Source organism: Saimiri boliviensis, chromosome 4 (assembly GCF_048565385.1).
Source record: "Saimiri boliviensis isolate mSaiBol1 chromosome 4, mSaiBol1.pri, whole genome shotgun sequence".
Classification (NCBI taxonomy): Eukaryota; Metazoa; Chordata; class Mammalia; order Primates; family Cebidae; genus Saimiri; species Saimiri boliviensis.
In genome coordinates, this window is record NC_133452.1 from 31,183,091 (window position 1) to 31,207,439 (window position 24,349).

At 39.7% G+C, this 24,349-nt stretch overlaps 1 protein-coding gene across 2 annotated transcripts in view; it reads left to right on the forward strand.

Moving 5' to 3' along the window:
• Nucleotides 1–24,349, forward strand: part of NHSL1 (NHS like 1) — a 276,841-nt gene that overhangs the window by 53,900 nt on the left and 198,592 nt on the right. The gene's annotated exons all lie outside the window — the stretch shown is intronic.

The following is a 24,349-nucleotide window of genomic DNA, read 5'->3' on the forward strand; positions in this document are numbered from 1 at the left end:
ATTATTCAGAAGCGGGAAGTGTTACAGAAATGTGCAGGGCGTTACCAATTTGCATGTAACACAGAAAGTTCAAAGATAGGGTTGTTTGCAGCTCTCCATGAGATTATAGTCTGTGCAATATAATGATGAGAATTTTGAAATACTGATAGATCTTTATTAGGTATTTATGATGAAATACAGCATTCTGGAGAAAAAGCTGCCTTTCATAAAATAAAAAGCTAAAATTTGAAAATGGTTTGTAAGAATGAGAAGGTTAAACATCAATTTTTAAAAAGTCCATGAGGAAAAGTTGTTATAGGGGAATTACTTATTTGTGGTGAATGAAATATACTTTATACCAAATTCTCAAGTTTTTAGATAATGTGTTTTATCTTTAAGATGTTTTCATGGAATATCCATAATTGTTCCCAGGAGTAGTTACAGAGAAGAAGTAATTTGACAGTGCTTCCAGATGGCTCTTAAAAAAATAATAAATTCCTTCCAGTTCTTGATTCCTAACACTATGTATTTTGTTATATCTCCAAACAAATCAAGTAATTCTGATGTAAGTATGAATCTACTGTAACCCAGGTTTAACTTTATTAAAACAGATGGTACAAAAAAAGAAGAAAACTATTTTACCATCCCCTGTGGGCAAAGCTCAAACTTATTTATCCCTATCCAAAGGCAGTTTCTCTCTGTTTTGGCTTGACTTCTGGGAGCCCAGAACTCTTAAAAGATGTTTTCTTGAAAATAGTGAGCTCTTTTCTTGTCTGTCCTAGTATTCTTGGCTGAGTTTCCTATATTCTGGCTGCTCCTACTCATTAATATGCAGCTTGATCCATAGTGGCTGGGAAGACAGCAGAGGGTTGGAAGTTGGTGCAATGAAAGCTCCTATGCGGGCTTTCTGAGGAAAGATGCAAATGTACCCGGGAATAGTGTAACCAAGTTTCATGTTCTCAGGTCAGTTGAATAATTGAAGCTTTCAACAAATTTAAATAGAAAGTTTCTTTTTCTCTTTTTCTTTTGATGTAGATTCAATTAGGACTTAACTTTTCTGCCTCCTTGACAGTAAGTATATTTTTGTTGAAAATGAAATGATTAATTAAGATAAGCATTGCATGTGTCTTTTTTAATTTTTAGTTTTTGTGGGTGCATACTAAGTGTATATGTTTATGAGGTATATGAGATGTTTTGATACAGGCATGCAATGCATAATAATCACATCATGGAAAACGAGTTATCCATCCATTCCTCAAGCATTTATTCTTTGTGTTACAAACAATCTGATTATATTCTTTGAGTTTAAAATGTACAATTATTGACTATAGTCACCCTGTTGTGCTATCAAATACTATGTCTTATTATTTCTATTTTTTTGTACCTATTAACCATTGCCCACCCACCCCACTGCCCTTCCCAGCATCTGATAACCATCCTTCTACTCTGTATCTTTCTGAGTTCAATTGTTTTAATTTTTAAATCCCATAAATAAGTGAGAACATGTTATGTTTGTCTTTCTGTGCCTGGCTTATTTCACTTAACATAATGACCTCTAGTTACATCCATGTTATTGTAAATGACAGGATCTAATTCTTTTTTTTTTTTTTTTTGAGACAGATTCTTGCCCTGTCACCCAGGCTGGAGTGTAATGGGGTGATCTTGGCTCACTGCCACCTAGCCTTCAAGTGATTCTCCTGTTTTAGCCTCCCGAGTAGCTGGGATTACAGGTGCGCACCACTATGCCGGCTAATTTTTTTGTGTGTGTCTTTAGTAGAGACGGGGTTTTGCCGTATTGGCCAGGCTGGTCTCAATCTCCTGACCTTGGGATCTGCCTGCCTCGGCCTCTCAAAGTGCTGGGATTACAGGCTTGAGCCACCATGCCTGGCCATGGATCTGATTCTTTTTAATGGCTGAATAGTACTCCATCGGGTGTAAGTACCACATTTAAAAATCCGTTAATCTGTGGATGGACGCTTAGGTTGCTTCCAAATCCTGGCTATTGTGAATAGTGCTGCCACAAATATGGCAGATATCTCTTTGACGTATTTTCCTTTCTTTTCTTTTGGGTATATACCTAGTAAGATTGCTGGATAATATGGTAGCTCTATTTTTAGATTTTTGAGGAACCTCCAAACTATTACTCCATAGTCGTTGTACTAATTTACATTCCTACTAACTGTACAGGAGTTCCCTTTTCTCCCCATTCTCTGTAGCATTTATTGCTTGTCTTTTGGAAATAAGTCATTTTAACTGGGGTGAGATTGATTTGCATTTCTCTGATAATCGGTGCTGTTGAGCACCTTTTCATATCCTTGTTAGCCATTTACATGTTTTGAGAAATGTCTATTTAAATCTTTTGCCCATTCTTAAATCAGATTAGATTCTTTTTTTCTGATAGAGTTGGGTTCCTTAAATATTCTGTTATTAATCGCGTGTCAGGTGGATAGTTTGCAGATATTTTCTCCCATTCTGTGGGTTGCCACGTCACTTTGCTGATTGTATCATTTGCTATGCAGAAGCTTTTAAACTTGATGTGATCCAATGTGTTCTTTTTGCTTTGGTTGCCTGTACTTGTGGGATATTGCTCGAGAAATTTTTGCTGAGACCAACGTTCTGGAAAGTTTTCCGAGTGTTTTCTTGTAGTAGTTTCCTAGTTTGAGGTCTGAGATTTAAGTCTTTAATCTAATTTAAATATTTAATGTAAGTCTTTAACTTTGATTTGATTTTTTTATATGGTAAGAGATACGGGACCTAGTTTCATTATTCTGCCTAGGGATATCCAGTTTTCCCAGCACCATTTACTGAAGAAACTATCCTTTCTCTAACATGTTCTTGGCACTTTCATAAAAAATGAGTTAACGGTAGATGTATGGGTTTGTTTCTGGTTTTTCTATTCTGTTCCATTGGTTTTTGTGTCTTGTTTTTATGCCAGTACCATCCTGTTTGGATTACTCTGTAGTATCATTTGGAGTCAGGAAATGAGTTTTCTCTAGTTTTGTTTTTTTTTTTGCTTAAGGTAGCTTTTGCTATTCTGGGTCTTTCATGGTTCCATATAAATTTTAGGATTGTTGCTTCTATTTCTTTGAAGAACGTCATTCATAGTTTGATAGGGATCGCACTGAATCTGTAGATTCCTTTGTGTAGTATGAATATTTTCCAATGTTGATTTTTTTCAATCCATGAACATGAAATATTTTTCCATTTTTCTTTTTAGTGTCCTCTTCAATTTCTTTCATCAGTATTTGATTGCTTTCATTATAGAGATCTTCCACTTCTTTGGTTAATTCCCATGTATTTGTTTTGCAGTGTGGCTATTGTGAATGGGGTTATGTTTAAAATTTCTTTTTCAGATTGTTCACCGTTGGCATACAGAAATGCTACTGATTTTTGTATGTCGATTTTGTGTTCTGCAGCTTTACTGAATTTGCTTATCAGTCCGAATTGTTTTTTGGTGGTCTTTAGTTTTTTCCGAACATAAGATTATATCATCTGCAAAGACGGATAATTTGGCTTCTTCCTTTCTAATGTGGATGCCCTTTATTTCTTTCACTTGTCTGATTGCTCTAGCTAGGACTTTCAGTACTGTGTTGAACAGCAGTTGGTGAAAGTGGGTGTCCTTGTCACATTCCAGATCTTAGAGGAAATCCTTTCACTTTTTCCCTGTTCAGTATATTAGCTGTGGATCTGTTGTATGTGGCTTTTATTATGCTGAGGTATGTTCCATTTGTTTGAGGATGTTTATCATAAAGGGATGTTGAATTTTGTCACATACTTTTTCAGTGTCAATTGAAATGACCATATGGTTCATATGGTTTTTTGTCCTTCATTCTATAGATCTAAGGTTTTTTTTTTTTTTTTTGGAGACAGAGTGTCTCAGTATGTTGCCTAGGCTGCAATGCAGTGGCACGGTCTCGGCTCATTGCAACCTTTGCCTCCTGGGTTCAAGCAATTCTCCCGCCTTAGCCTCTTGAGTAATGGGATTACAGGCATGCACCACCACACCTGGCTAATTTTTTTTTTTTTTTTTTTTAAGAGAGATGGGGTTTTACCATTTGGCCAGGCTGGTCTCGAGCTCCTGACCTCAAGTGATCTGCCAGCCTCAGCTTCCCAAAGTGCTGGGATTACTGGCATGAGCCACTTTGGCCTCTAATGTATTGCTGTGGTCAATTTGCTAGCAAAAATCCTTCAGAGATATTGTCCTGTAGTTTTGTTTTGTTTTGTTTTGTTTAATGTATCTGTGGTTTTGGTATTAGCATAATACTGCCCTTGTAGAATGAGTTTGAAAGTATGCCCTCATCTTCTATTTTTCAGAGTTTGAGAAGGATTGGTATTAATATTAGTTCTTCTTTAAATGTTTGGAAGAATTCAGCAGTGAAACCATTGGGTCCTGGGCTTTTCTTTACTGGGAGACTTCTTTTATGTCATTACTTGTTATTGGTCTCTTCAGGTTTTGGATTTCTTCATGATTCAATCTTGGTATTGTATATTTCTTGGAATTTGTCCATTTGCTCTAGATTTTACAATTTATTGGCATATAATTGCCCATAGTAGCCACTAATGATTCTTGGAATTTCTGCAGTACCAGCTGTAATGTCTCATTTTTCATATCTGATTTATTTGGATCTTCTCTCTTCTTTTCTTAGTCTGGCTAAAGATTTGTCAATTTTGTTTAGCTTTTCCATAAAACCAACTTTTTGTTTTATTGATCTTTTGTATTCTTAATTTCAATTTTATTTCTGCTGTGATCTTTTATTACTTCTTTTCTTTGAGGAATTTTGGGAATGGTTTGCTCTTGCTTTTCTAATTAAGATGTACTGTTAGGTTGTTTATTTGAAGTTTTCTTTTTTTGATGTAGATACTTGATATAGCTATCAACTTCCCTCTTAGTACTGCCTTTGTTATATTCCATAGGTTTGGTGGATTGTATTTCCATTATTATTTCTTTTAAGACATTTTTCAGTTTCATTCTTAATTTCTTTATTGACCCACTGGCCATTTGGAAGCATGTTGTTTAATTTGCATGTGTTTATATAGTTTCCAAAGTTCCTCTTCTTATTGATTTCTAGTTTTATTCCATTGTGATCAGGGAAGATGTTTGATATTACTTCAGGTTTTTAAAAATGTTTTAAGACTTGTTCTGTGACCTAACATATGGTCTTTCCTTGAGTATGATCCATGTGATAAGGAATAGAATGTGTATTCTGCAGCCATTGGATGAAATGCTCTGTAAATATCTATTAGGTGTATTTGGTCTATAGTGCAGATTAAGTCCAGTGTTTGTTTTTCTGTCTAAAGAACTGCCTAATGCTGAAAGTGGGGTGTTGAAGTCTCCAGCTATTATTGTATTGGGATCTCTTTTTAGCTCTAATAGTATTTATATATCTGGTTGCTCTAGTGCTGGGTGCGTATTATATGTTTAAAATTGTTATATCCTCTTGCAGAATTGACCCCGTTATTATATGGTGACCTTCTTTGTCTCTTACAGGTTTTCGCTTGAAATCTGTTTTGTCTGATATGAGTATAGCTAGTCCTGCTCTTTTTTTGTTTGTTTTCATTGTCATGGAATATCTTTTTCTGTCCCTTTATTTTCAGTCTATGTGTGTCTTCATAGGTGAATTGTGTTTCTTGGAGGCAGTAGATGATTGGGTCTTATTTTTAATCTATTCAACTGGTCTGTGTCTTTTGATTGGAGAATTTAGTCCATTTGCATTCAATGTTATTGATAAATAAGGACTTATTCTTGCCATTTTGTTGTTTTCTGGTTGTTTTGTGGTCTTTCCCTCCTTTTCTTCCTGTCTTCCTTTCAGTGATTTTTCTCTGGTGATATGATTTAGTTTTTTGCTTTTTATTTTTATTTTTGTTTTATTTTATTTTTATTTTTTGAGACAGAGCCACTCTCTGTTGCCAGGCCAGTGGTGCAATCTGCGCTCACTGCAACCTCCGCCTCCCAGGTTAAAGCGATTCTCCTGCCTCAGCCTTCCAAGTAGCTGGGACTAGTAGCACGCACCACCACACCCAGCTAGTTTTTGTATTTTTAGTAGAGACAGGGTTTCACCATGTTGGCCAGGATGATCTCAATCTCCTGACCTAGTGATCCCTCTGCCTGGGATTATAGGCGTGAGCCACTGTGCCCGGCCTCTTTCTTGCATATCTGTTTTGTTTTTTGGTTTGAGGTTGCCACTAAGCATGCAGATACTATGTTAAACCCCTTAACACTTTGCATGAACAGATAAGCAAGAATAAAAGTAATAAAAACTCTATGTCTTAACTTTATCCCCGTTTTTTAACATTTTATTGTTTCTTTTCTTTTTTCTTTTTTTTTTTTTTTGAGATGGAGTTTCGCTCTTGTTACAGGCTGGAGTGCAATGGCGTGATCTCGGCTCACCGCAACCTCCGCCTCCTGGGTTCAGGCAATTCTCCAGCCTCAGCCTCCTGAGTAGCTGGGATTACAGGCACGTTCCACCATGCCCAGCTAATTTTTTGTATTTTTAGTAGAGACGGGGTTTCACCATGTTGACGGGGATGGTCTCGATCTCTCGACCTCGTGATCCACCCGCCTCGGCCTCCCAAAGTGCTGGGATTACAGGCTTGAGCCACCGGGCCCGGCCTATTGTTTCTATTTATATTTCATTGTACTCTGTGTCTTGAAAAGTTGTTGTAATTATTTTTTGATCGGCTCATCGTTTAGTTTTTCTACTGTGTGGCTCAACTGGCGCTCAAACCACAAGACGTTTTCTAAACGTTTAGTTTTTCTACTCTACTTAGAATAAGAGTAGTTTACACACCACAATTACAGTGTTATAATATTGTTTTTCTGTGTACTTACTATTATCAGTGAGTTTTGTACCTTTAGGTGATTTCTTATTGCTCATTAACTGCTTTTTCCTTCTGATTGAAGAGCTCCCTTTAGCGTTTCTTGTAGGATAGGTATGGTGTTGATGAAGTCCCTCAGCTGTTGTCTAGAAAGTCTTTATTTTTCCTTCGTGTTTGAAGAATATTTTACCAGATACACTATTCTAGGGCAAGTTTTTTTCCTTCAGCACTTCAAGTATGTCCTGCCACTCTCTCCTGATCTGCAAGGTTTCCACTGAAAAGTCCACTGCCACATGTATCCGAGCTCCATTGTATGCTGTTTCTTTTTACTTGCTGCTTTTAGGAGCTTTTCTTTATCTTTGACCTTTGGGGGTTTGATTATTAAATGCCTTGTCGTAGTTTTTTTTGGGTTAAATCCACTTAATATTCTGTAACCTTCCTGTGCTAGGCTATTGGTATCTTCATCTAGGTTTGTGAAATTCTCCATTATTGTCCCTTTGAATAAACTTTCTGTCCCTGTCTCTTTCTCTGCCTCCTCTTTAAGGCCAATACATCTTACATTTGTCCCTTTGAGGCTATTTTGTAAATCCTGTAGGCATGCTTCATTGTTTTTTCTTTTGTTTCCTCTGTGTGTTTTTGAATAGCCTGTCTTCAGACTCACGAATTCCTTTTTCTGCTTGATCACTTCTGCTATTAATAGACTCTGATGCATTCTTCAGTAGGCTAATTGCATTTTGTCATCTCCAGAATTTCTTAATTATTTCAGTCTTTTTGTTAAATTGGATAGAATTCTGATTCCTTTTCTGTGTTATCTTGAATTTCTTGAGTTTCCTCAAAAAAACTATTTTGATTTTTCTATCTGAAAGGTCCCTTATCTCTTCTTCCAGGCTTTCCAGATGTTCAAAAGAACGAGGGTGTTGTGCTCTAAGCCATGTCTGTTTTAGGGGGCAGGCATCCCAAGCCCAGTAACACTGTGGTTCTTGAAGACTCGCAGAGGTACCACCTTGATGGTTTTGGACAAGATCTGGAAGAATTCTCTGCATTACCAGGCAGAAACTCTTGTTCTCTCCCGTTACTTTCTCCCAAACAAAATCTCTCTTTCTGTTCTGAGTCCCTCTTTCTGTTCCACCTGGATGGGGGTGGAGTGACACAGCACCCCTTTGGTTACCACCCACTAGGACTGCGCTGGGTCAGACCTGAAGCTAGCATAGCAGTGGGTCTCACCCAAGGCCCACGCTAACTACTCCCTGGCTACCACCTATGTTCACCCAAGTCCTTGGGGTTCTACAGTCAGTAGGTGACAATGTGGGCCACGCCTGTGTCCTTGCCTTCAGTGTAACAAATTTCCCCAGGCCGTGGGTGGGTCCAGGTGCTGTCTGGGAGCCAGGGACTGGAGTCAAAAACCTTGCAAGTCTACATGGTGTTCTAATGTACTGTGTGGCTCAACTGGCGCTCAGACCACAAGACGCAGGCCTCCCCATTCCCCCGCTCTTTCCAAAGGCAGAGGAGCGTCCTTCCATGGCCACTGCCTCTACAGGCCCATGGACAGTACTGCCAGACTACTGCTAATGTCCCTTATGGCCCAAGGGCTCTTCAGTGAGCTAGCGGCGAGTGCTGCCTGGCCTAGGACTTGCCATTCAGGGCAGTGTGTTCCTCTCTGGCCTAAGGCAGGTCCAGAGATGCCGTCCAAGAGCCAAGTTCTGGAATCAAGGACCCCAAGAACCCACTTGATGCTCCACCCCACTGTGGCCAAGATGGCACCTGAGATGCAAGTCAGCCCTCTTTGATTTTGATTTTCCCTCTGCTTTTCTCAAGCAGGGGGAGTCTTGCCCCTTAGCCCCCACAGCTGGGAATGTGCTAGGTCGTACATACCTGAAGCTTGCGTGTCTCAGAGGCTCACCAGGACCCTCGACATAGTACCTAGGTATTGCTGCTGATTATTTAGGGCCTAAGGGCTCTTTAGTTCATAGGTGATGAATTGTGCCAGGAGTAGGTCCTTCCTTTCGAGGCAACAGGTTTCCTTCTGGCCCAGGGTGTGTCTAGAAATGTCTTGGAGCTGGGGCCTGGGAAGGGGCCTCATGACTTTGGCCATTACCCTCATCTGCTGGGCTGGGCTGGTTTTCAAGGTGCAGGACAGTGTCCTCCCCACTGTTCTCTCCTCTCCTCAGATGGAAGGAAGGGGTCGCTTTTGGAGCCATAAGGTGTGCAGCCTGGCGTTAGGGGAGGGGTGATGCCAGCACTCTTAGCCTCCCCAGCTGGTGTCCCAGTAGATCACATGCCCTGCCTAGCCCTCCGGCTGCGGGCCTAATCTAGCACTGGGACTTGCCTAGAAGCTGTAATCTTTGTGGCCTAGGCTGCTTTAACGTTTCTGACGAGCCCCAGAGCACTTTAGCCCATTGTGGTGAGGCTTGCAGAGATCTGACCGCTGGAATCAAGATTCCCCTCTGTCTAGGGTTGATTTAAATGTTCCCTGAGTGGGTGGGCATCAGCTGAGTTTGGTCCGGTTTTTCTTTCTGCTTTAACAGAGCAGCACTGAGTTCAGGGCCTCACCGTTGCTGACTTTCCCTCTCCCCAGAGAACAGGAACACTCTCAGCAGCACGCTGTCATTGGGGGATGCTGGAGGGGGTGGCATCTGTGATTCAAGACTTTTTCCTACCTTCGCAGTGTCTCTTTCTGCGATATAAAGTTAAGATCAGGTACTGTGGGCGCTCACGAGATTTTTGGTTCTTACAAAGGTGCTTTTTTTTTTTTTTGTATAGACAGTTGTGAAGTTGGTGTTTTTGCAGGACAATAGGTGGAGGCTTCTGTTTCACCTTCTTGCCTTGCCCCTCTTCCTGTTGCACATTTCTTAGCTCAGCATATTTACAGGTGACAAATATTAAGTTGTTTTAGGAATTGTCAGCAATTTAGCTAAAATGAAATCGGTTATAAAAATGGAAACTTAAAACTTCAGAAGGAGTTCTTTTCCTTTAAGCATATTGAACAAAACACATTTAGATATTCATCCAAGGATAAATTACTTCATTCAAAGGTGGTTTTGAAAAAAACAATATATGTGGTTTACAAGGCTTTACAGTGTAGATTTTTTTGAGGGGGAGCGGGGGAGACAAGGTCTTGCTCTTTCACTCAGGCTGGAGCTGCAGCATGGCTCACTGCAACCTCTAACACCCAGGCTCAAGTGATCCTCCCACCTCAGCCTCCCAAGTAGCTGAGACTGCAGGCATATGCCACCATGCCAGCCTAATTAAAAAAAATTTTTTTTGTAGAGATAGAGTCTCACTGTGTTGCCCAGGTGGTTCTTGAACTTCTGGCCCCAAGCCCAGCCAGTCGGTATAGAATCTTTTAATCAAAACTTTGGTTTGTCTATTTTGGAGAAAGTAATTGTGTACTACTAAAAACATATGAAAAATATGTAAGTAAAAAATACGTTCATTATTTCTGCTGACCATACAACTTTATGAAGCCTGGTTTTATAGAAATCAATTTCTACTTACTCTGTGTTTGCTTATTAAGGTTTCAGGGTTCTCATATGGTTAGAGAGAAATCCACTTACTATGAATGCTTTCTGTAACAATTGCCACAATAGCTACATCTGTGCATTAAAAAATTCTAGCATTTGCTTTTCTTTAACTTTAAGAAATATCGATGTAAAATTATTGGGCTACAAATAAGTTTGGTACTTTCAAGACATAATAGGACTTGGCCTTCATTGAAATAGTTAGGAACGAGGAGTCCTTGTTTCCTCATTTCCAGTTCAGTTGTCCAACATAGTAGCTTCTGGCAGAGCTGATGGGAAAGAAATAGATACCATTGTCTCCCTCTCTGAGGGTAACTTGATTCAGTCACGTTATAAGGAGAATATCCTAAGTGTACTGGTGGCAGAGCTTAAGAGTATTTGAATTTCAACACTTTTTTTGAGATTGCAACCATGAAGAAGACTGTGCTTTATTGGAATTCTACATGTGCCTCTCAGAGTCTGACATGGAATGATTGAAAGTAGCTGAGCTCCATCGTGACATGTCTGTCTAATGTTTTCTTCTCAATCTTGTCAGTGTTCTGATAAAAATTATTGAATTTATTCAGTATTTATTCAGCCCATTGATATTTACTAAATGCCCAGTTATGTACCAGGGACCAAATTTTCTTGGAGTTACTTGATTCTGTAGTAAACGTTTCTGTTAACAAGTGTGGATTCAAATAAATTCTAGTCTTGGTTAGTGGCTACTGTGGGGAAAAAAAAAATGGAGGAACTTTAAAATTTTCTTTTGAAACAGAGTCTCACTCTGTCACCCAGGCTGCAGTGCAGTGGCGCATTCTCAGCTCACTGCCACCTCCGCCTCCCAGGTTCAAGCGATTCTCCTGCCTCAGCCATCCAAGTACCTGGGATTACAGGTAGAACATTTTTAAATTAATAATCCAAAACCAGTATTTCTGGTCACATAATTGAATAATTCTGATGAGTACTCAGGGTAAATTAAAGTACTGAAATGGAATTTGCTTAACCAGGGTAGGAAATAGCATTACAACGTGTGAAGATAAAGCTATAGTCATCAACTCCGTACAGTAACTCAAAATGGCCTTGCCATTTGTAATGCCAAACATTAACATGCTTCCCAAGATATGCATATTAAAGATAGAGTATAGGAAATCAATGAATATGGATCATAATGAATCTATGGATGTACATGTTTTATGTAAATGTATGTATTTGAAAACTTAAAAGTAACTTTGAGCTTTTCCAGATAAAATACGTTGACACGAATATTTTAAATAAGCTGCAGAGCTCATATAAATGAATTTCTTATATCTGGTGTACTACTGATACATTTGAATGCTATGAAAATTTAGATTTCTTTTCTCTGATGATTAAAGAACTCTTAGTTTATATATACAAAATGTATTATGTATGTGAGAGACAGATGTTTTGTCCTAATATAAATCCAACAATGTATTAATAGTTAAATCACTGTCCCAATAGTAGTCTATAGTGTTAATATAGTGGATATTACAATTATTTACAAATAATCATACATTTAGGAACATTCTATTAAGTGCTGTTGTTGGTACATATAAAAAAACTTTTTGTATATTAATTATTCATCCTTAAAATATAGGCCAAAACCAGTGTTTTCTTGATAATGGTAACCTACAGAAATTTGACAGACTGCATATGGGTAGCTTGAGAGTTTAATTTTCTAGGTGTAGAATTTTAATCCTGTTCCTCTTGGGAACAGGTTTGACATGGTTTGGTATTTTTGCAGAGAGCAGTGTTGCATAGAGAAGACAATTTCTCATCAACATCTCATTAATCATATTTCCCTTAGAGTAGAAAGAAATGGCAAATGCTCCAACTTGTTTTAGGTGTTTTATGTGCAGCAGAATTTTAGACTTCAAATAAGAAGGTATATATGGTATACAGTAATGTTTTTGTTTAGTCTTGGTTACTTATAGTGGTAGTTAGAATTTTTTAAAGAAAGTTTCTTTGATTATATAAACAATGTTTGCTAATGCTGAGAATTTGGAAAATGTAGAACTTAACCATGTGGACTTTAGCCCTCAATCCCAAAGGGCTTGAAGAGGTGTTTTTACTTTTTAAGTTCTGTCTTTCAGTGGATGCACATGTCAAGACATGCCTTCACAGAGAAAAGTCAGGTGATTTAGTAAAATTTTTGGACTACATAATCAACCTATTTACCACTGTCAACGGTGAGAAAATGACTGTGGCTCTTTTAAGATTTTTGCCTTGTGAGGGAAGAGATTCCTGTATTCTACCAAAAAGAGCTTGTTTCCAAAAGCTGAGTGAGTTTTTAGAATTTGAGTAAGTGGACTGATCAGGTAGGACTGGATGGTTGTTTCCAGATGTTGCTTTCACCAATCAACATTGATTTGTTGGCCAGGAAGTCAGGTAGAATAATTTGGACACCTCAGTGCCAGGGATCATTTGATCAATTAAAACCAGGCTGTCTGGAGACAGCCTTCTGCCTGTTCTTAAGTCTAACAATGGATTTTTATAGCCAGTAATGCCTCAGTGCACGAACAAGCTGTATTGTTGCTGAAGGCAGAAGAAAAACACTTTTCTCAGCAGTAATTTTCCATTGAGAAAAGTTAAGGAAACAACATTCATTCAACAAATACTGGCTGGGGGTAGTGGCTTACAGCTGTATTCCTAGCACCTTGAGAGGCCTAAGCAGGAAGATTGCTTAAGGCTAAGAGTTTGAGACCCGCCTGGACAACAGGGGAGACCCTATCTTTACAGAACATTTTAAAAAATTAGCTGGGCGTGGTGGTGTGTGCCTACAGTCCCAGCAGCTCACGAGACTGAGGTGAGAGGATCTTGAGCCCAGGGGTTTCAGGCTGCAGTGAGGTGTGATCACTGCACTGCACTCAAGTCTGGATGACAGCAAGATTTGTTTCTAAAATGTCCTGAAATTAAAAAAGCACAAAAACAAGTGCTTTAGAGCTTATACTGTATTCATGGCACTATAGTATTCTTCAATAATATATATAGAGAAAATTAAATTGCTATTGGGGAGTTTACCGCCTAGAAAGAGGAGACAGTAATTACCCAGTAAGGAGTGGTGATAAGTTCTAGACCAGAAGTGTGAAAAGGAACTAAAATTTGGAAAAGAAATGTCCAGCTGTAATCAAGAAACATAGCAAATTAAAAGTTCACACTTTGGGAGGCTGAGGCAGGTGGAACACTTGAGATCAGGGGTTTGAGACCAGCCTGGCCAACATGGTGAAACCCCATCTCTACTAAAAATACAAAAATTAGCCTAGCGTGATGGCAGATACCTGAAGTCCGAACTACTCAGGAGGCTGAGGCACAAGAATCGCTTGAACCTGAGAGGTGGAGGTTGCAGTGAGCTGAGGTCATGACGCTGCACTCCAGCCTGGGCAGCATAGCAAGACTGTGTCTCAAAACAAAGCAGTGTTAATTGATGATTTAAGTCAAAAATTATAATATCTTCTTTGTAAATTAATATTCACTGTATTAACATTTTAGTTTAGTTACTATTATAAGTAGAATTTTCAATGCTGCAAAAGAAGTAGCACTGAAATGTAAATTTCCTCAGCAAGGCAACTTACTTGTATTGAAGGGTGCAGCTCACAGATGGAACTATGGTGAGCACACACCAGGAGAAGGAGGGGAAGGGGTACTTAGGCCTGATGGAGATTGCCCCTATTGCTCTTTCATTCCCCTATTGGCTAGGGTTAGACCATACAGTCTAGTCTGATTTTGATTGGCTATTTTAAAGGGAGCAGGCCAGAGTGGTGGGGTGGGTAGTTTGGTGGTAAGGACAATTACGAGCAGGTGAGAGCAGGTAAGCAGGGCTCAAAGCAGTTGACCAGAGCAGGTAACTGAAGCAGGTGACTGGGATGAATCAGAATGGGGCAGGGGACTGGGGAAACAGATGTGAACTACTGATTAGAACTGGTGGAAAAGGTTGTTTACTGAAACTACAAGGAAGTTAAATTTTAAAGTAGAGAATTAAAGAATAAGAGAGCCGAACATACTGACATACTGATTCTTTGAAGATAAACTTGGGTCTCACTATATCTAACATTACTAATACAGTTGATTTTATATTAGGACAAAACATCTCTCTCACACTCACAGTATATATTTTGTATATATAAACTAACAGAGTTCGTTAATCAATTCTGACCTTTTATGCCATGATGACCTTGCAGAACTTCAGGAAAACCTGTAAATGAAAGCAATAGAGACAGGTGTAGCTATTATAAGAAATTTGGTTCTGATGAAGATTCCTTCCAGGGAACTACCAAAGTTTTTGCAAACACCACCTCTGCTGCAGTTTAGAATGCTCAGCAATACTAAGTTCATCAGTTCACTTGCATGAGGAAGAAATGTTAGACGAGGTTTGATTTTATTTAATTCAAGTGGGTGAAGTGTCAGAAGGAGTTCGTTTTTTTGTTTCGAGCAGGGCAGAGCCTCGATGATCTGAGTGTCACTCAGCAAAGGTTTCTGAGAGATTTTAATTGTCCATTAAGGAAAAATGGCACACCCGTTTTTCTGCCTTGACATTACACGATTTCCCTAGGTAATATAATTTCATTCTTCCTTTTTTTGTAGTGTATATACATAAATTATTCTAACCTCTCCATCTAGCTCCAGGCAGAGCACCAGACTCATCTATCCAGCCTCAGTGACCCAGAGTCATCTGTGTCATACAATGAACTCTTACACTTGCCCTCCTTCCCTTCTCTTTTCTCTGATTCTTGGTGCTTTCAAATCCTTGCTTCTCAAAATGTGGTCCATGACACATTAGTGTCACCTGTGCTTGATAGAAATGCAGAGGCTCAGGCACCACTCCATATCTACTAAATTAGGATCTGTGTTTTAGCAAGCTGTGTAGGTGAAAACTTACAATCATGGTGGAAGGCAAGGAAGCAGCAAACACTTTTTTCCCAGGGCTGCAGGGCAGAGTGAATGCAAGCAGGGGAAATACTAGATGCTTATGAAACCATCAGATCTCATGAGACTCACTGTCATGAGAACAGCATGTCGGAAACCACGCCCATGATTCAATTACCTCCACCTGGTCTCACCCTTGATTCTTGGGGGTTATTGGGATTATGGAGATTACAATTCAAGGTGAGATTTTGGGTGGGGTCACAGCCAAATTACATCACCTTTATAATCAGGATTATGAGTTTGGCTGGTAAACTATTAAACAAAGGGAGAGATTGGGGAAGTGTTGGTCAAAGAATACAAAATTTCAGTTAGGAGAGCTATTTTACAACGTGGTGACTGTAGTTAATAATAATGTATTCAAGATTGCTAAGAGTAGATTTTTAAATGTTCTCACTGCAAAAAAATAGGTATGTGAGGTAATATGTTAATTGGTTTGATTTAGCCATTCTGTAATGTATACATATATCAAAACATCATGTTGTGCACCATAAATATGTATGACTTTTGTGAATTAAAATAAATAAATGAACAAACAACCAGACAGACACTGTAGAGGGATAAGCTCCTGGTATCTCTCTGTTGCACTCCAGGCCCTGACATTCCCTGTTGTCTCTTTGTCTCTTTCCATCATTTACCTGCCGGCCTCTCAGTTTCTAAACAGTCTACCCCGTCCACCCTCACTTCACTACACCAGAGCAGGCCTTAATTTTCTGTGCTCGGAATGACTGCCACGGCCTCTTAACTGGCTTTTTGCCCACACTCCCATCTCATTGTTCTCAGATCCACATCATTAATGGAATGATTTTGCAAATCCAAATTACACACCTGCTCAACATCCTTGGTGACTTCTTATCACTTGCTGCCCTTTTTTTCTAAGTGGCTCTCTGAACACACCTGGCTGTTGCAGGGCCCTGTATTGTGCTACTTTCTCATATCTCCTTTCCTCCTTTCCTTCTCTTTCCTTAGAATTCACGGTAGTATTACCTGCTTTATCTCCTCCTGACCACCTCTCTGCCCTGCACTCCATTACTTCTGTAGCACCCACCCAGAGGAATGCTTAGTGTGTGCTGTGCCTCCCTCACACTAAAATGTGAACCCCTTGGGATCAGGAACTGTATTTATATTTATCTCTGATATCTGGTTACCAAGCATAGGCTCTGATAATTATAGTGAGTAATAAATAGATGTTTGTCACCTTGCATTGTTTACACTGACTAGGAAATCTTGTTTGCTTTCTTGGAATTACTAAAAGATAGCTAAGTAATTTTTCCCCCTTCTGGAATTCAGATACACATAATTAGATTAATTGTAGTCTTTGGCTTATGGCAGATTTTTATCATTGGCCCATACTTGCCCCCACTTTTATTTTATTTAATACCAAATTAATGTACCCTCATGAAACACCCTCCACATGGAAACCGAAAGGTTATTGTTAATCTTTACCTATGCACGTCTTCTTTATGTCATTCCCTCCTTACCTTCTTCCTCCCTCATTCTTCCCTTCCTTGATGACTTCTTGAATTTCCTGTTTGCGTTAAGACACACTAAAGTTCAATTTCATTATAGTTTGCTTTTTTTGAACGCCCTCTACATAGGAGGGTGGTCACTTTCACATACCTTACCTCATTTAATCTTCACAGTATCCCTGCAAGTTAGGTGGCATTATTCTTCTCATTGTGTGGAGGCAGAAGCTGAGGCACCCAAGCTGGGCATGTTTCTCCGAGTCACATACATGGCAGGAGAGGGATCTGGACCTAGTGCTGTCTCCTTGCTAGGGCTGGCCCTGAAGTGTGGCCGTTCTGTGACAGTGACAGTGGGATTGTTCCTTTACTCTGGGTTTTGTACAGACTGGGTGCATCTGGGACTGTCCCCTAGCTTTTGGTTTGCATGCATTTTTTTTTTTTTCTGAATAGGTAATCAATCATATTAGACGCGGGCAGATCATGAGCTCAGCAGTTGGAGACTAGTCTGGCCAATGTGGTGAAACCTTGTCTCTACTTAAAATACAAAAATTAGGCCGGACATGGTGGCTCATGCCTGTAATCCAAGCACTTTGGAGGCCAAGGTGGGCGGATCACCTGAGGTCGGGAGTTCAAGACCAGCCTGACCAACATGGTGAAACCCCGTCTTTAAAAAAAAAAAAAGTACAAAAATTAGCTGGGTGTGGTGGCGCACACCCATATTCCCAGCTACTCAGGAGGCTGTGGCAGAATTGCTTGAACCTGGGAGGTGAAGGTTGTGGTGAGCTGAGATCGAGCCACTGCACCACTCCAGCCTGGGCAACAGAGCAAGACTCTTATCTTGAAAAAAACAAAAACAACAACAACAAAAAAAAAACAAAAAACCCCGATACTTTCTAAAAATAGGAAGTTCATTCTCTTTCAATTTAATTTTTTTTTTTTTTACATTTGAGATATTTCATAACATAAGCAACGAGATATAATGGAGATCTTCGTGTTATTCTCCACTATTCTTTCAGTGCGTGTGTTTTTTTGCTTTGGTCCTTCTGGGATGGACTTAAAACTTTGATTTTCGATGGAACTAAATTGAATGATAATGAATGATACCTACTTATTGTAGACAGTTTTGAACTCCCATATGTTTGACTTGCATACCATTTGTAGCAACACTAACCCTTTTCAACAACCTCTTTATTCATGATTCTGTCTTCAGGCTTCTCAACCAACGTTAATATAGCAGCAGTGTCTGGGGGAAGCCGGCAGGAGGGCAGGAGCCAAGCACGGTGGTGCCACTGGGGCCTGGTCTGTTCAGATTTCTCCTCCTTCTTATCCCCCACGCGAGCACCTTGGAGCCCTACAGTGGGTCTCTTCACTCAACCCATCTGTCTCTCCCAGCTGCAATTTATGTGTGCAGCCAGGTGGAACTGCCCTCTCTTTACTCCAGCTCTAGAGTCCCAGCATGTGGGATGGTGTTTGAACACTGGAGAGGGCTCACAGGATGTGGGAGGGACTGGCAATTGGGAGATCCACCTACTGTAGTCTTGGTAAACATTGCCGCGCACTGCTGGGGCTGACGGAAGCTATATTTACTGGAACAATTAGAAATATTATTATATGTTTTTTTAAATTCTGGAATTCTCTCCTTGCAGAATGGAAAAGTATATTTGTTCTAATGTTAGATATTTGTTTTTCAACATGCTTTTGGATTAATGTTTTATACAGAAAAAAGAAATGCTTAAATTTCCATTAACATTTTTAGTAAAATTGTTTAATTCTTCCCATTTTATATTAGCAACCACCATATTGTCCTATTTTCTAGAAATAATGTAAAGTTTTGCTTTTTGAATTAGTCATTTTCCATCACTGTAGTAATAGAATGCTTTGTGAAGTTCTGTCCTTACTTCCTGCCCTTCTCAAAAAAAAAAACAACTAATGTTATAAATAATTGTATTAATAACATTTTATTCACATTAAATTCTTTTTGGGGAAGGCATGAGTTTCATTCATAAACACTTTCTACTTTATTGCTTTTGTTATGGCCTTCTCAGATGTTGATCTTGTTGAGAAATTGTTTCAGATCATTTAGGTCATGGAATATTTTTCTTGTATCTTCAAAAAACAGGGCTTTGCCTCACTGCTGGCGGGTGGTGACTACTTACCTTGTGCAGATTTTCTTTCAAGCTCTTCTTTCTCTTTGCCTAAATCTGAAGGATTCTTTTGTTTGCTTCTTAAATGTTATCTTGTTATCTCGTCTTTCTTGGCAGGTGCTAAGGAGTATCTTTAAAAAAAATTTATTAAGATGGTTTAAAAACTGACTATGAGATTATGGTTGTTTTGCTTTTGTTTTTGCTTATTTGAGTGGTTTTAACTTGGAGATTGCTTCTTAATTATGTACTCTTCCCCTTCAGTTCTTGGGAATTGAAAAAAAAATTTCTGAGATTTTGGCTTGTTGTTCAGTTTCTCAAACCTCTCCAACCTCTGTGGTTTTCTTGGTCAATGAATTTATCTTTCCTCAGTATCATTCATTTGTGCATATTATACTAATATATATTCAAGATAGTTAATTCTTTGGAGTTTGATTTGTTTTTTACTTTATCACCTCATTTGTACTTTTTGTTTTTTTCTGGGGGAGTAGTTTTTAAACATTATTGAATCATAGACTCCTTTCTGGGCTTGAACACAGCTACTGATGGATATCCTACAGAAAAACTGCAGTCCCTTTCCCCAGAAAAGGGGAGTATATAATTTCAGAGCTTCAGCAATCCCACTTTTTTCAATGATTCTCTTGCCTTTTAAATTTTTATTCATTTATTTGTTTATTATTATTTTTTAGAGATAGGGTCTCACCATGTCACCCAGACATGGCGTGATTATACTCACTGCAGCTTTGAACTCCTGGGCTAAAATGGTCTCCTCTGGGACTACAGACATGCACCACTGCACCTGGCTAATATATTATTTTATTTTTTTTGTAGTGATGGAGTCTACCTATGTTGCCCAGGCTGGTCTCAAATTCTTGGCCTCCCACTTTGTCCTCCCAAAGTGGTGGGATTACAGGTGTGAGTCACCATGCCTGGCCTCTCCTTTTTAAAAAACACCATGGAGAATGTACTATTTGTACACTCCTCAAACTTGATTTTCCACTTAAACATATATTGTGATTATCTTTAGTAGGTTCTTTAATTTGGTGGGAATAGTAGGTATGAAAAGTAACAGTCAACCAATCTCTCCTATAACTTCTGGATTTAATGATTTTTTTTTTTTTCTTTTTGAGACAGAGTCTTGCTGTGTTGCTCAGGCTGGAGTGCAATGATGCAGTCTCAGCCCACTGCAACCTCTGCCCTCTGCGTTCACGTGATTTTCCCACCTCAGCCTCCTGAGTAGTTGGGATTATAGGCGCACACCACCGTGTCCGGCTAATTTTTTTCTATTTTTAGTAGATACACGGTTTCACCACGCTGGCCAGGCTGGTCTCAAACTCCTGACTTTGTGTTCCATCTTCCTTGGCCACCCAAAGTGCTGGGATTACAGGTGTAAGCCACTGCATCCAGCCGATTTAATGATTTTTGTTCTGTCTCTAAATTAACTAGCTTTAATCTTCGCACATTAGTGATTATTTGCTGCTCCTATAAGTCGGTTTTGATCTTGGGAAATTTTGATGGACCAATTGTTACTTACACTTTTTTTTTTTTTTTTTTTTGAGACAGTTTCGTTGTTGGCACCCAGGCTGGAGTACAGTGGTTTGATCTCGGCTTACTGCAACCTCTGCCTCCTGGGTTCAAACGATTCTCCTGCCTCGGCCTCCTGAGTAGCTGGGATTACAGGCTCCCACCACCATGCCCAGCTAATTTTTATATTTTTAGTAGAGATGGGGTTTTACCATGTTGGCCAGACTGGTCTCAAACTCCTCACCTCAGATGATCTGCCTGCCTCAGCCTCCCAAAGTGCTGGGATCATAAGCATAATCCACTGCGCCCGGGCAACATTTTTCATTTTATTTTAAGTTACCTTGTGTCCTCCTCTTTCTCGTTTTCCTGGAAGAGAAAAATGCAGAGGAAATGGTAGGAACTCCTGCAGCAGGCAGACTGACACTTAAGTCCCAGGGGCTAAGGCAAATGACTCAGAAATAAGAGGGTCATGACATGTGGACATTAGTTTCTTAGGTGATAATTTGCATAAATAAATTTCCAAATGTGACAAATTAGATTTAGTAAACAATTATCGCTCAGCTCTCTGGATGTTTCGAAGTGTTCTCTGGATGTGTTGGAGTGATCTACTCACTGGCAGATCCCTCTGTACAGGCCATTATTTCTTTTATACAAAAGTGTTTTGAAACAGCAGGCAATTCTAGATAGGCAGAAGAAAGAAGAAAGAAAAATAGTCTTCCCTTCCATAAAGGTGTTTCTTTATTTCCCTTTCTACCTTTCTCTTCTGAATATCATAGTTAAAAATGTGTTGGTTTTCAAAAGCTGATTTTGTGTCTTCTTGCTAAGATATCATACATATGTCTGGTCATATTAAGCAGGTGAATGGCTTTTCTGCATGACCTAAACAGCTAGTCAGAAAAACAGTTGCTCTCAGCTTAGTATATTTATTTGAAAGGTGCTTCCCCTTTTAGATTGCACGGGACTTGAACACAACTACTGATGAATGTCTACAGATTGCCTGAAGTGTTCTTAGTAATTCAAGACAGTGGTTTTTAATCAGGTTTTAACTGTGTGTCACAACCAGTTGGAGGAGCTTTTTTGAAATATACATATCTACGCATCATTCTTGTCCCACTTAATCAGACTTCCCAGGGGCTGGGGCCTGGGCGGGTAGCTCTTAGGGAAATCTCCTTGGGTAGCTGATGTATAGCCTTGATTAGGAAGAACTGATCTAACAGGTGTTGTTCCTTTAGCATTACTAAGAATGTTTGCATACTTTTTCCTTGCAGGAAGGTCTCTGTTATAAGTTTCTGTAAATTAATGCTTATAAAATCGTGGCATATGAAATTATATCCATATGAAATTATATGTATACTCTTAATGAATTTGCTAATGGAAACTTTCTAATTTTTGTCACTTCTTCTTAGCTGTCCCTCTGTTCATCTCCTCAGTGCTTCACGAGAAATGTTTGGTGGTGAGATCCAACCCTTGTGCATTGGCAACCGCTGCAGATGTGAGAATGAAGCTGCTGTCACCTTGCAGTTCACTGCACCCCAGTGTGCACTAGTCAGTTGCAATAGTGATGGACTGTGTTGAGATCCGATAGGGAGAGGGACATACATTGTTCCATGGGACTCAGCCTGTCCTCCAGGAGTAATAGGAAGGCAGTACCTGCAGTTCCGTAGAATCCTTGACTTTCTCAGAAGCTCTGTCAAGCTTAGCTAATAGCTCTCTAGGATCTTCACTCTGTGTGTGTGTGTGTGTGTGTGTGTGTGTGTGTGCACGCGCACACACATTTTTCTCACTGACTGTTTCACAAGCATGAATTCCTCTTCTCAACAGTCCTTAACATGGAGGACTCACGTTGTTCTAGAAAACAGTGTTTGCTCTGTACACAAATACTGGACAGAGGGAGGAATAGTTAATAGCTGGATGAACAAATGAAAGTGTATTTGATGCCTTTGAATTAGTGGGGGGTGAAAGGGAAGAGACAGAGTGAGACTAAGAAACTGACTGACCTATCTGGGCTTGGTGGCTGACGCCTATAATCCCAGCACTTTGGGAGGTGGGTGGATCAAAGTCAGGAGTTTGAGGCCAGCCTGGTTGATATGGTGAAACTTTATCTCTACTAAAAATACCAAAAATAAATAAATAAATAAAAATGAGCTGTGTGTGGTGGCGAGCGCCTGTGTCCCAGTTACTCGGGAGGCTGAGGCAGAAAAATCACTTGAACCTGGGAGGCCAAGGTTGCAGTGAGCCAACATTGCACCACTGCACACCAGCCTGGGTGACAGAGTGAGACTCTTTCTCAAAACACACACACACACACACACACACACACACACACACACACACAAAAGAAAAAAAAAAAGGAACTGACTGACCTTTTCAGTGAGTCTGGGAAGTAATGTGGATTTCATTAGGGTGTCGAGAATGTAATTTGTCTTCTTCCCTAAAGAGATTTCTCTTTTAGCAAATAAGAGCAATGACAGCTTCATGTCCATGTTACCGGTGTCCCTTCCCATTGCCTGAAAAATCTCCTTTCCCTCTCAGATTAGCCAGCGTTTTCCCTTATGTGTAAGTCTTGTCATTATTATATAAAAGTCCCATTCTGTGTGTCTCCCCGTTGCCATGTGGTCACGTTTTCCACTAGCCTCTAATCTTCCTCCTCTTAGTTACTATAGAACTTGAGTGGCCCTACCCGACTTTTGCACTTAATTATAGTCGCTCATGATTTGCTCATTGCTTTATGTGAACTATATCATTTATCTTCCCAAATAGACGATAACCTTTTAAAGAACAGTGCTGCATTTTAGGCTACTTCTGCATTCCCCGTTGCACCTAGGAGAGCCATGCCGGGTCCCTCTGAGAGCTGCCAGGAGTACTTCCTTTAAGTTGGTGCCTTAATGGGTGGTTGACAGAGTAACCTCCACCCCTGACTGCTCAGCCCTAGCAACATAACTTAAGTCCATTGTGTTTCTTTGACCTGGTTCTGGCAGATTGGGCTTTTTTCCTAGAGAGTTTACTTAAGAGTCTTGGTGGGAGGAGGTAGGGATATAGACTGGTTTCCAAAATTCTAAAGATCTAGCAAGACCTGCTCTGGCCTCTTCCCTTGGGTTTAGGTGTTGTCAGGTGGGCTCTATGGTCTGGTTTATCCAGACTTGCCGGAGCACCCGTACACGTGCTAAATGCTGACCCAAATACTTGGGATGGGAAGGTACACCCAGGTCAGCTTTCTCCTTTGTGCTCTCCTCTCTCTCTCTGCCTCCTCCCTTGTTCCCTCCCCCTTTCTCTCTTTACTTGTTCCTACCACCAGCTGAAGAATTTGTAATATCACAAACTGGCCTGTACTGCCCCTACTATAAATGTTGCTACTCTGCAGAGTGAGTATTCTCTTGAATTAACTGTTGTTCATTGACTAATATCTCGGTGTTCAAGGAATATACAGTGTTGTAGGCTAGGTATGTACGATTTATGAAGTCACACTTTGACATTTCAAACCATAAGTCGCTGTGCAATAATAATTTAGCTGTGCCACAATGTATATAGTCTACATGTGGTCTCTTCAGCATGTATTTTAGAAATAATATTGATAAAAAATTTGTGTATGAATTTTTCATTATTTGCTCTGGTTTCAAAAGAGTAACAAATCAGAATAGATTTATTATTTCTGGGACATTGGTAAATTTGTTTGGAGCAGATGTTTGAAAGAGTAGCAATTTTTTTCTTTTCTTTTTTAAAAAACAGAGACGAGGTCTTGCTATGTTTCCCAGGCTGGTCTCAAACTCCCGAGCTCAAGCGATCCTTCTGCCTTGGACTCCCTAAGTACTGGGGCTTCAGACATGAGCGCCTGGGGAGTAGTAATCCAAGTCAGTACACTTATAACCAGGAGTTGCAGGTATTGATGTAAACTTGAGCATTATCCCTCAATTCAGTTGCTATCAGTTTGAATTTGCATATTCCTTCCTCTTCCGGCTCCTTTTTTTTTTTTTTTTTTTTTTTTTTT